Below are 11,895 nucleotides of genomic sequence, written 5' to 3'. Positions count from 1 at the left end.
ATGAGTTTATTCCCAAATATCAAAGAATATTCAAAAAATACTGCATGCTATGAGTATTTCGTATTTTTTTTATTTAAAGCAAAGAAGATTATAATAAAAGAATATCATATCTGTTTTAATTTTTTTTTTACCAAAAATAAATAATTTTGGCCGTATTTTTGTAGAATGGAATGCACCGGACATTATTATTTATTTTGATATTGTGATTTACGAGAAAATACAGGTAAGCAGAACACAGTATATGGGTTTTTTGGTGAATTCAATAACAGTTTTTGTAAATATTAACTTTATACTTGTGATGTAGAAATACGTCAGTATGCAAAATCGGTAAGAAATACTTTTGATGTGGATATATTTTTGTTTTTGACTTTTTGGTTATAGATACGTAATTTATTTACATGAATTGTTATTATTATTCTTTCAGAATTTTCGGAAAATTGGCACATAGAATTGAGACATCAAACAACTTTTGGCGGTTTTAGAAGACGGAAATGTTTCTGAAGATGGTTTGGAAGATGAAAGTGAAGATGACGAACCCTTTTTAGCTTATGCAAGAGAGATAATACAAAAGAAAGAAGGCGAGGATGCAGAGGATCATGAAGATCCTACCTATAGCGATCCACCACTGGTTCAAGATTTTCCTGACTCATTGAGTAAAATTATTTCTTCATTATCCATGCAAGAAGGTCATGAACATTTTGTAGTATGAGTAAAGGAAACTTGTTTCGAAAAAAGACAGTTTGTATGATATTGTATGATGAATCAAAAATAATTCGCCAACCAAGTACAAGAGACTCTGCTATAACTGAACTTGATACACCATATAAATGTTTTTTGCATTACTTTACACCAGTTTCTTAAAAAAATTGCTGATGAAACTAACTTATATGCAGTGCAAAAAAAACCCTTTAATATATTTTAGTATTACTGTTGGGAGTTAAAAAATCTTTGGAATTCTTTTATTTATGTCAGTGGAGCATTTTCCTAGTGTTCGCTCATACTGGCATTTAAAGTTTGGGCACAATCCTGTAAGGAGTGCAATGCCGGTAAAATAATTGTTTCAGAGATTTTCATACACTGCAATAAGCCTAACTAGAAGACCATCGTTCAGCAGAATAGTACTCAGTTAAAATTTTTAATAGTAACCCTTATGCATACTGATGTAGATTCACATCGGTAAGTTTTTTATAAAATATACTTTTTAGAAAAGAAAAAGTTTTATTTCTTCATTTTTCCCATAATCTATGTTAAATTTTCCACCTCTCTCAATTTATGGTAATTTAATATAAAAATATGCATTTAAGGGTTAAGAGAGAATTTTATATTGCTTACAAGATATTTTGAACATAAATATTCAATAAGTTTTTATTACATTGATAAATATATTTATTGCTAAAACTTTTCCAGGAAAGGTAAAAGCAAAAAAAAGCAATTCAAAAAAGGCATGGGGATGACCTCTAGCAAGCCTATTTTAGAGCCAAGCTAAGAAATGCTGATTTAGAATATAAACATATGATAAATAAACATAAGTTAGAAATGCAAATACTTAAATTAAGATAAACCTGCCACTGTTAATAATAAAGATTGTATGTTTTTAAAAATAAAAGCAAGTTGAAAAAGAGAAATGTGTATTATTAAGGTTATTCTAACAATGAAATTTTCATTATACTCATTGTCTACAGGTGGATCTGTAAACTCTTCCATGTTCATAATGTCCTCCTCTAACAGTGAATCGTCCTGTAAAAGTGCAATACTGCACATGATATGACGCCAGCGGGAACATTTTTGTTTAAACCCATCCCCACTTGAATGCACCTTTGTTTTAGAACGCCAAAAAGCCGTTCAACTGTGTTTCTGGTTTTACGATGGTGGTGGTGGTTCAAAGACGGTGTCCAAATACAGTACTGTTTCTTTAGACAAGCGAAACCTTGCGCGAAATTCCGCATCCGTATACTTTTCAAAAGCATCGAGGATTTTTTGGCTTTCGCCGACACACACTAGGCCTTTCATGGTCCGAAAGCGATGATAACGACGATACAGACATGGTTTCTCGTAAGGTTTTTGAGATTTGAGAGAGATTTGAGATGCCTCACGACCGCTCTTAAATTTTTGGCAAACTTAAGTCGACATGACAGTTCATTTGACAGAAAAATGACACTGAGTGACGATTGAGAATACGAAATTTGGTTTGAGTGGCCTTTAAGCATCGTCTTACTTGAGTAGCCTCAAAATTGAGATGCGCCTTTAACTGACGTTTGAGAATTCCATATTGGAGTTTAAGCGTGGTCTTATCTTTTAAGACGCCGTTACATATTTGAGTGACGTTTCAGTATTCGGGCATTGGTATTTTATATCACATAGAAGTTGCCTGTGACTTCGTCAAAGAGAAATTAAAAAAAAAAACTAGTAATAAGAACACCCTATTTCACGGGGCGATAATTTAGTTTCCCAACCGTAAAAGATTTTTTTTAAATTGATTAAGTTTTGGAGCCTACTTAACGCAAACGCACAATCTTTCTTCCTTATAATATTACTATAGATAGCAAAACATTTTAGAATGATTAAAAAAGCAAAGTATGTACGTGATACAGGATCTTTCTGTGACCGTAAAAAGTATTGTTTCATTTAGCACATAAACACAACTTTCTTCCTACATTAAACAACGATACGAAAAATGTAAACGTCCAAACTGGAAGTAAGAAAGCAATCAGACTTTGCCGCGTACAAAGGAACCCATCAATTTACCAACAAGTAGAAAACTGTTTATTTACTCCGAAACGTATAAATCGATTCTGGACCCGCACAAAATTCCCTTTTTGCGAATCGATTCTTCAACTGATTCACCGATTTTTGTATCGATACAATAAACAATAGTTCATTTTAGTCGAGGGCATAAGAAGTATTGATTCCTTTCTGTGATACTGTCGTCAAGCATGAAGTTTATGATTGATGGTCGATAATCTTTATTCGAATTAATACGTGAATCGATTCGATCTGAACGAATAATCGAATAAGTGGGTGCCTAAAAATTCTTAATGCGATTTTTGCTACGGATTTTTCGGTTCTAGACAAACGGGAATATTTAAGCTTTTTTATTCGATATCATTCCATTAATATAATATCGATTTTTAATAGAATTTTTCAATACAGTCGTAACAAATTATTTACCATACAATGAAGGTTGGGTTTTTGTTTTAAATATTAATATTATCGTTTTGAAATCGAGATGGATTTTTAATAAAATATTTGTAAACCTAATATCCTAATAACTTTTGAGTACGGTCTGCAAAAATGAAGCGGATTTCAATTCATATTTTATCCATTATTATGAAATTATTTCAAACTAGTAGGCGCCCGCGACTGTCTCCGCATAATTAAAAAAAATATAGCGACAATGGCCTAATGGTTAAGGGTACGGATTTCCGATCACGAGATCGGGGGTTTGAATCCGGCCATTCGACTATTGTCGTAAACCATATCCTAGCACAAGCCTAGAGCTTAGTTGGAATGGTAAAAGAAAATTTAATTCTGCTAATATTTTTACTAAAAAAAAAAAATGTAATTAATAAGCCTTTGTATTCTTCCAGGCTAAGTTCTATATCTGTGCCAAATTTAATCAATATATGTTTAGCAGTTCCGGAGATACCTTGTCACAAACATCCATCCATCGAAACATTCGCAATTTAACACATTATAAGCCCTCTCTGTTTGTACCAAAAATAACTTAAGCACAATTGTAAAATACATGAATATATATGTATTAGAATGTTCTATTTATGATGAGTAGTAAGTGATAAGTGACATAGGAAGGTAAAGGCAATGGCGTGGTATTCGAGCAGTGAGAGCCGAGCGCGGGGCGCGGCCGACACTGCGCTGTACACGGGAGCCGCGACCCCGAGACACACATCTTATCGCTACATCTCTGCTACCGATCCGACCCCACGACCTCACGTGACAACACTTTTATATAGTCACCGGATAGTCAGGAAAATATTTAATTTTGACACGACAGAAATCCACGAGAATCTTCGGTACCACATGCATGATGCGAGAACTAAACTTGAACACTTTTTAAAAATGAATTAACATCAAAATAAATGTCTAATTTTACGATTTTTAATGCAAATAAATTTAGGAATAAAACCTTAATATGTTCAAATAACACAGAGCAATCAGAAATCAATAAAAAAAGGTTTTACTTCATCGTAGGATAGCATAACGACAATAAGTAAATAAAAAAAATATTAAGCAACAAAATGTGTTTCCACGACATCCTCTTTATTCGCGACATTACCAAGAAAATTAACAAAACACTATCCACGTCCCACCAATCATGGTCATCCTACTACTCGTGTCGCAAACTCGTGTCCTGCTGGGACAGAGGTAACGTAAACAAAAAACAATCACGTTTCCATCACCTCCCCACAATGTAGCATACATCGCTCTGCCTACACTGCGGTATTATCCCCTATCCAAAGAGACCTAGACATGTAAAGTGCACATTGGATAAAACTTCTGATCGTATTTTTCGTTTCTCGTGAATCCGCAATAGCAAATATTTGGATTCTACAAAGGCTTTGTATTCTGCATTTACACTGGTTTTGTGTAAAGACAGCTTTATTAACAGTGAAAACAGAAGCAAATATTACATCTGAACGCTCCCTTCGTTGCAATACCAAAGTCTAAAAGATCAAAATAATATTTATCACGTGATACTCTAATTTAGGGCGTCGATGGCTCAGGGGTTAAGTATAACTTATAATCTACAGGTCCCGGGTTCGAATCTCGCCATGTACCAATATGTTTTTCGATTTTCGATTTATATATATACACCCGACATTCTTATGGTGAAGGAAAACATCGTGATGGTGCACATATCTACGAAGAAATTCAAAGATCTGTGTAAAGTCAACCAACCGGCACTGGGCCTGCGTGGTTGACTATAGCCTAGTCACCCCTAACTTGGGTAAGTTCCGAGCCCCTCAGTGGTTACATATAGTGAGCTGATGATGATACGTTACTGTAGCCTCCCTTCCTCCTTGTGATGTTTTATGTTTAATGAACGATCCCAAAGATATTTTGCAATAGATCAGACATTGCGTGTTCCAAATCTTATTAAACCGGGTTAGGTGTTTCCCGAAATAGTATTTAATTCTCGAAGCGATTCGCATCACACAAAAACAAAGTCGATAACAAAAACTAAACGTTGTATTGCAACGATGTTAAAATCCAACAATTGAAGGTTAAGGTCGAACGATTTCTTATTGTTTTGAGAAACGAAGCGCCGGCTATTCTATTAAATCGCCAGCGACAGTTTATGAATCATAACCGATGTCAACGAATTATTGATTTATGATCAACAAAATATGTTTTTTCTCACTCACAAGACTACAAACGCCGCGGCACAGTCTTTGACTTTTAAGAGACAGGACTTGTCAAGAGCTTGCAACCCCTCTGTCAAATAAAAACGATCAATAAGTTGTAAACTTACTTGTATTGTGTGTATTTTTAATTCATTATGAGTTCATATGGATTCACCCAACCTGAACTAGGTCAGCGTGGTTGACTATGGCCTAGTCACCTCTAACTTAGGGTAGGCTTCGAGCCTCTTAGTTGATGATGATAAGTTTTAATAGACACAAATGTCAATATGATATGCACTTGTGTGGTTGTCTTTTTAACCCCGCGAAATGGGGGAGACTTTATTAAGTACAACTGTGGCTCTGTCTAGTCCGTTTCTCTATAGTCAAAGACCACGAGACCACGCTTGGCGGATACATCATTCTGTCTCATTAAGACATTATTGGGCCCAAATAAAAAGTTTTAAACAACCCCTTTTAGTATTGTATACAGATTAAAAGAGGACAATAAATATAACATTTTTTTTTCACGTAATAAATACGTTACATTATATAATAAGGGTTAAATTATGACATACAGACCATAGGAGAATTTTTTATGATACATAATATAGTAATTGTATTTATTACAGACTAGCAGTCACCCGTGACTTCGTCGACTTTAAAAGCCGATAATATTCGTGCATACATTAGCTAACTCCCGTAAAAGTCCCGTCAAAATCTTCTTAACCGTTTCGTAGTATTACACGGTACAATTGCGAATTTGTAAACAAAAACAACCAAAAAAAAAAATATTTTTGTTCTAAACAACGCTAATAAATCACGTAAGGGAATATTTTTTTTTTCGATATTAAATGCAGTCTTTCCAATCTTATTAATAATATAAATTACTGATTTTCTTGCGTTTTTAGTTAAATAAAAAACTTAATAGGTTATATTATATTTTCTTCATTAATCAATCTAAATTTGTGAGATTTCGGACCAAAAAGTTGACGAAAAATACCATTTATCACAAAATAACGATAGTAGCCCACATTCTTAACAGTAAAAATTACGGTTTCTAAACACAATAAACAAGAGTTTCCAAGTAACGTAATGTCCTACAAACTAAACATTATTTTTTATAAGAGAAGGGGGCAAACGAGCGGCGCGAACACCGAGGTGATCAACGATACCCATGGGCATCTGCAACACCAGAGGAACTGTAGATGCGTTGCCGGCCTTTAAGGATATGGTATGCTCGCTTCTTGAAGGTCCCTAAGTCGTATTGGTTTGGAAATACATTCAAACTCTATCTTTGCTTATTATTCGTTAAGCCATTGACAATGTTTTTACACACAAACGGACACACAAATCATGATTATCGTGATGTCCTGACAAATGATTGATCACTCAGGAATCCAATTAATTCAACAAAGCATTTTAACTACAAAGGAATTAAAACTTTATTAACATACAATAAAGTTAAAATTGGCTAACCGTTTGAATGTTAAATGTATATAAAATACTAGCTTTTGCAAGTGACTTCGTCCACGCAAAATGAAATAAATATTTAGTAACTATCTGTCGCCCGCGACTCTGTCCGCGAAGTAAAAAAATAAACCAAAAAGTAGCCTATGTGTTCTTCAGATTGTGTTATACATGTAAGCCAAATTTCATCAATTTACGTTGAGCCTTTCCGGAGATACCTTCAAACAAACATCCATACATTCAAACTTCGCATTTATAAAATTAGTAAGATAGTAAGATAAATGTAGTCTATGTTACTCGGAGGTTATGTAACTTTTTAATGACAAAAGAATATTTAAAATCGGTCCAGTAGTTTTTGAGTTTTTACGTTACATACAAAAATACTTTCCTTTTTATAATAATAGTATAAATGATAGAACATATAATTTAGTTTTGAATTATATTTGTTATTTCGACCAAACAGCTTTGCTTTTTTAAATCACAAGGTGGCAAACAAGCGAGCTGCTACTTAAATTCGTCGAAATAGCGAAGCGAAGTTACCTATAAACATCTGCAATCGATGCATTGCCTAATTTCACTTGATGTGAAGTGATCTAGTAAGGTCTTATCTTTTCAATTTTTACACCTTGATCGTTTTACTTAATTTAAGCGTTAAAAAGACATATCGACTTTCATCCATCGACCTTAACTGGTCATTTGGTAAATGGCTTCATAGGAATTAAATAAAAACAAGCAAACTATACGCGTTACAGGAATAAAAGACAATGGATTCGCAAAACTCTAATAACTGCCAACTTGTGTGGTCTTCTTCGTCCACAATAAAAACCTATATCGATTTTTGCAAAAAACCAACGTTGAATTGCAGTTAATAAACTGAAATTTCACAAGACTTTCGACCTTAACACAAACAAAAAAATGTACACTCTGTCCGTTGTGGAAGCGCAAATTAAGTTTGTACAAAAAAATTAAATAATTGCCTTAGGGCCTGTCAGGGAGGAATGATTTCGTCGCGACCGATGTCTTCAATTAATTGATCGGAGAAATAATAAAAAAAAAATAACTAGTGATGTCAAACAACCGAATCGTTTTTAACAGAAATGAAAAATATAAAAATAAGTGCACCCAAAAACAAATTATGAGAGTCAAACATAGCAAATTCGAAAGGGTCAGTTCAAAATAAATAAATTAAGACCTAATTTATGTAGTTATCTTCCTGCCACACTCATATTCATTAAGTTCACCTATAGTGTAGATTTATTTGATGTTACATTACAGAACTCTTTAAGTAAAAGTAGGCGAGACTTTGTGTATAGGTCTTGAATAAGGGCTTAAACATTTTTGCCTCTATTCAGCTCAATCTCCTATACCATAACTAAAGTCCATCTCAACTGATTTGCAGCACATCCCTAGCGGTAGGTTATAAATCTCATAAGATCGGTTGCATATAAAAAGGACCGCCCCCGTCGTGCCCAGTGGGGGTGACAGCGGTGACGTCACATGAAGACGAAACCCACCGATTATTAAGTCAACTCTGACAGAAGGAAGAAGACAGTCCAATAACCTGTCGATATAGTAAAATAAGATTAACTCATGCCCATATCTCCTTAAAGGGACGATGAGAAGGTATTACTATTCCTTTTTCCACCTTTTTAAAAGAGAAATAATGGGAGGGGATAGTGGATTTGATGGGGAAACCTATACCTAATCTGGCCTGTAAGTTCTCTCTGCTTACTTAAGGTAGGGAATCTTTTAACTTGATGTCTATGGGCAATAGTACACGTAACTTAGCTGGTACAGGTAAATCAAGTGGCATTGCCAATTTACACTTCAACAATATAAAGGTAAACAAAGTAAATTCAGCAATTTACGGCATCGGCAAGCGATCCACGTACAGCAATAACCATAAGACGATCACCGTGTGTTGTCGGACAAGGGCCGGATGCCGCACATTGCCGATACAAAACGACAACACGGACAGTCGACAAGTGCGAAATATTCCAAGTATTGCACGCTCAGTTTCCAATCAACGGATACGAGCCAAATTGCCGGCGGATTTAAATCTTTAATTAAAAATAAAAATACAGCTACGAATACATTTTCGAATCTGTAATCCAATTTGGCAATCTATTATTCAAATCTTTAACCCTTAATTCGATAGTGTCCAGTGAGACGAACAACTAATAAAAAAAAATCTACTGAACTTAGAGAAAATTACGTAAGTATGACTTTACTAAAAAAACAGTTTTTTGCTCCAAAAACTTTGTCCAATTTATGGTTACTAAATCTTAAAGAATTGAATTCATTTGAATTACAGTTTGTAGAAAGTTTGGAACAAGACTAAAACAGAGTGACAGAAGATAAAATCTAGCCCCTTACAATATTTGCAATGCATCAAATTACGAAACACAAAGACAATGTTAAATTAACTATCAAGCTATAACGATTAATACTAATAAATAAAAGAAATAAAAAACATTCAGAGTATTGCCATCTCTAAAAACCAATCAATCTGAGAACACGAAAATCTCAAAAGGTCTCACAATGTGGTTCAACAAATAACTTTACACAAGGGATTCCAAATCAAAATGTCCGCAGAAACAGAGGTTGGGAAATGCCAAACACCGTGTATATGTTAAACAATGTTGCATGAAAAAGCAAATATTTGGAACACAGTTCCGACACGCTGCCACATGTCCGATGCTTTTTTATGACATGTCCGACAACTCTTTATTCATGAACGGTTAACAATTCCCAAAAACGTTAGAGATTTAATGGGACAAACTTGTTTGAATTGATATATTTTTTTAAACCTAATTAAGATGTATTTGTAGGACAAATAGCTACAGATCTATTTATGCTATGACTAGAAATATTAATAAATTTTATGGAGAGTTAAATTTATCCTTATGTAGTCTTATTTTATAAAATTACTAGCTGTTACCCGCGACTCCGTTCGCGTGGATATATAAAAACTTAATTAGTGTAGACCACCCATCCATCCATCCACTTCACACCCATCTAAACATTCGCATTTATAATAGTAGTAAGGTAAATAAAAAGGCATAAATACGAAAAAAAAATGAATTCAAATCAAAAGTTTTTAAAATAAAAAAATTAAATTCTCTTTCATATCGTATACTTTCAAAATAACCTCCCAACAAAATTATACAAAACAGAATCGGACTTAGAACATGGTCAGTATAATGAATGCGTCTAAGTTAAACGTTGTTTTGTACGTCTGTCCGTCGCCGAGTTGACAATACTGCAGTACAGGACGAAGCTATTGTCCTTTCACTTTACTAATGTCTATTTTGCATTTAAGTTCAAATGTAAAGGTAAAAATAAACGATAAAAGGTTCACCATTGTATCGCTAACACGATTGGGAATCTGGAGTTTCCTAATCGGGGTGAAAAGGGACAACTTTTTCCGCGTTTTATCAACTTTGTCACTTTTAAATACATACTGTAACTAATTATCATCATAGATATACAGTTTGGAAACAATGGTATGGTAAATTTAGACAAAAAATGTACTTTGACTTGTCGCTTCCAGTATTAACTATAACACGGTCTGATACAGGATATTGTGGTCGACATTAATATAAAAACTCGTCTCAAACTAGAAGAAGCTTAAAATAAAGTGTCCTATTGCCAAAGAATAATTAAATTGAAAAGGAAATTCATTTACTCATAAGATCAAACATTGTAAGAATACTGTCAAATAACATTTCAATGTGGGTAGGAAATTATCGTCCCTGACTATAAATTTAAATGTAACAAAGACACCTATCCATTAAGCACCCAAATCATGTGATACGAGCACTCCACAAAAACTTCCAATAGAATAGAACCGATGCCTGCCGACCCATTCATTAACACTTCTTTATGAACGACCTGCGCCCGCGCACCAACGGTTCATTATAATAATTTCAGGCGCCAACACTATTATATTAAGAGATCTGATAGAGAAGACATAGTAATTGAGATCCATAGGATATGAGAATGTATTATTTAAATTACATAGTCTATTAATTTGTATATAAGTAGCGGTAAATAATATTTACATTATATATAAAATTCTCGTGTTACAATGTTAGTTACCGAAACGGTTTGACAGATTTTTATGTAGTTTTATATTCCGCGCGAACAGTCGCGGGCGACAGCTAGTTTTATAAAATTGTAAGGCACAGGATAGCTTTGATTATTAATAGAAACCCGAAGTCGAAACCATTTGTAACTAGTAGATACTTTAAGTAGAGTCAACAAATTAAATATAACACGACATTGAGATGATTAAAACTTCTTTCAAATGATTCAATCAATAAAAAAGAATAAAAAAAGTAATAGAGTAGCACTCGATAATTTCTATCTAAATGTATATTATTATATATACGATGTCTGGTGTAATGAGACAGCGGGGAGCGTTAAATAATCGCTTATCAATCAAACTAGGAAAATATTCCATACGATCAAACAACCAAGTCCACTAATGATACCTATGTGACTTTCACACGAGGATAAAAACTGAAACAGAGTCGTGTACACTGCGGTACAACTATGCCGAAGTAATAACGCTCTTTTGTTCTTATAAGTTGCCTACTATTATATCTACTGCTCTGTGTGACAGTGCCCTCGTGTGAATAGCATAATCATGTTCATACGTCGACCGCTCACTTACTTTCATATTTTGATGATGACTTAAGATTAGGCAGTAGTATCCGGTATTAAAATCAATTATACCGATTTTAAGTTTTATACCAGTTTTTTTTTAATAATTGCTAGTTATTTGACATTTTTATTTCTTTGACATATTAGTAATGCAGTTTTTTTTGCAGCATTTTTGTTTGCAATTATTATATTTATTTTTTTATCTAGGATAGAATAAGAAAAGTTTTCAAATATCTTGGCGGCTCTAGTCGTTGCGCAGAACACAATTTTAGGTTTAGCGGGGTATTGCGAGGATGCGGGGAGAGGGCACTACACGCACACTCACTCCCATATCTTAATCTATACATACACATACAATTGGAGTGTCTGTATGTAATATTGAAAAAAAATCATACAC

General features: G+C 33.9%; 1 long non-coding RNA gene across 1 annotated transcript; it reads left to right on the top strand.

The window, feature by feature from the left end:
- Nucleotides 1-229: 229 nt before the first annotated feature.
- On the top strand, nt 230-1,716 carry LOC106122070 (uncharacterized). The gene is made up of 3 exons (XR_001228082.1): nt 230-327; nt 425-1,176; nt 1,408-1,716. It is a non-coding gene; the product is annotated as an uncharacterized LOC106122070 (long non-coding RNA).
- Nucleotides 1,717-11,895: the final 10,179 nt, after the last annotated feature.

The sequence above is a fragment of the Papilio xuthus genome, unplaced genomic scaffold (genome assembly GCF_000836235.2).
Source record: "Papilio xuthus unplaced genomic scaffold, Pxut_1.1 DF826933.1, whole genome shotgun sequence".
Classification (NCBI taxonomy): domain Eukaryota; kingdom Metazoa; phylum Arthropoda; class Insecta; order Lepidoptera; family Papilionidae; genus Papilio; species Papilio xuthus.
Note: the sequence above shows the minus strand (reverse complement) of the source record. Positions and strands in the feature narration are given on the sequence as shown.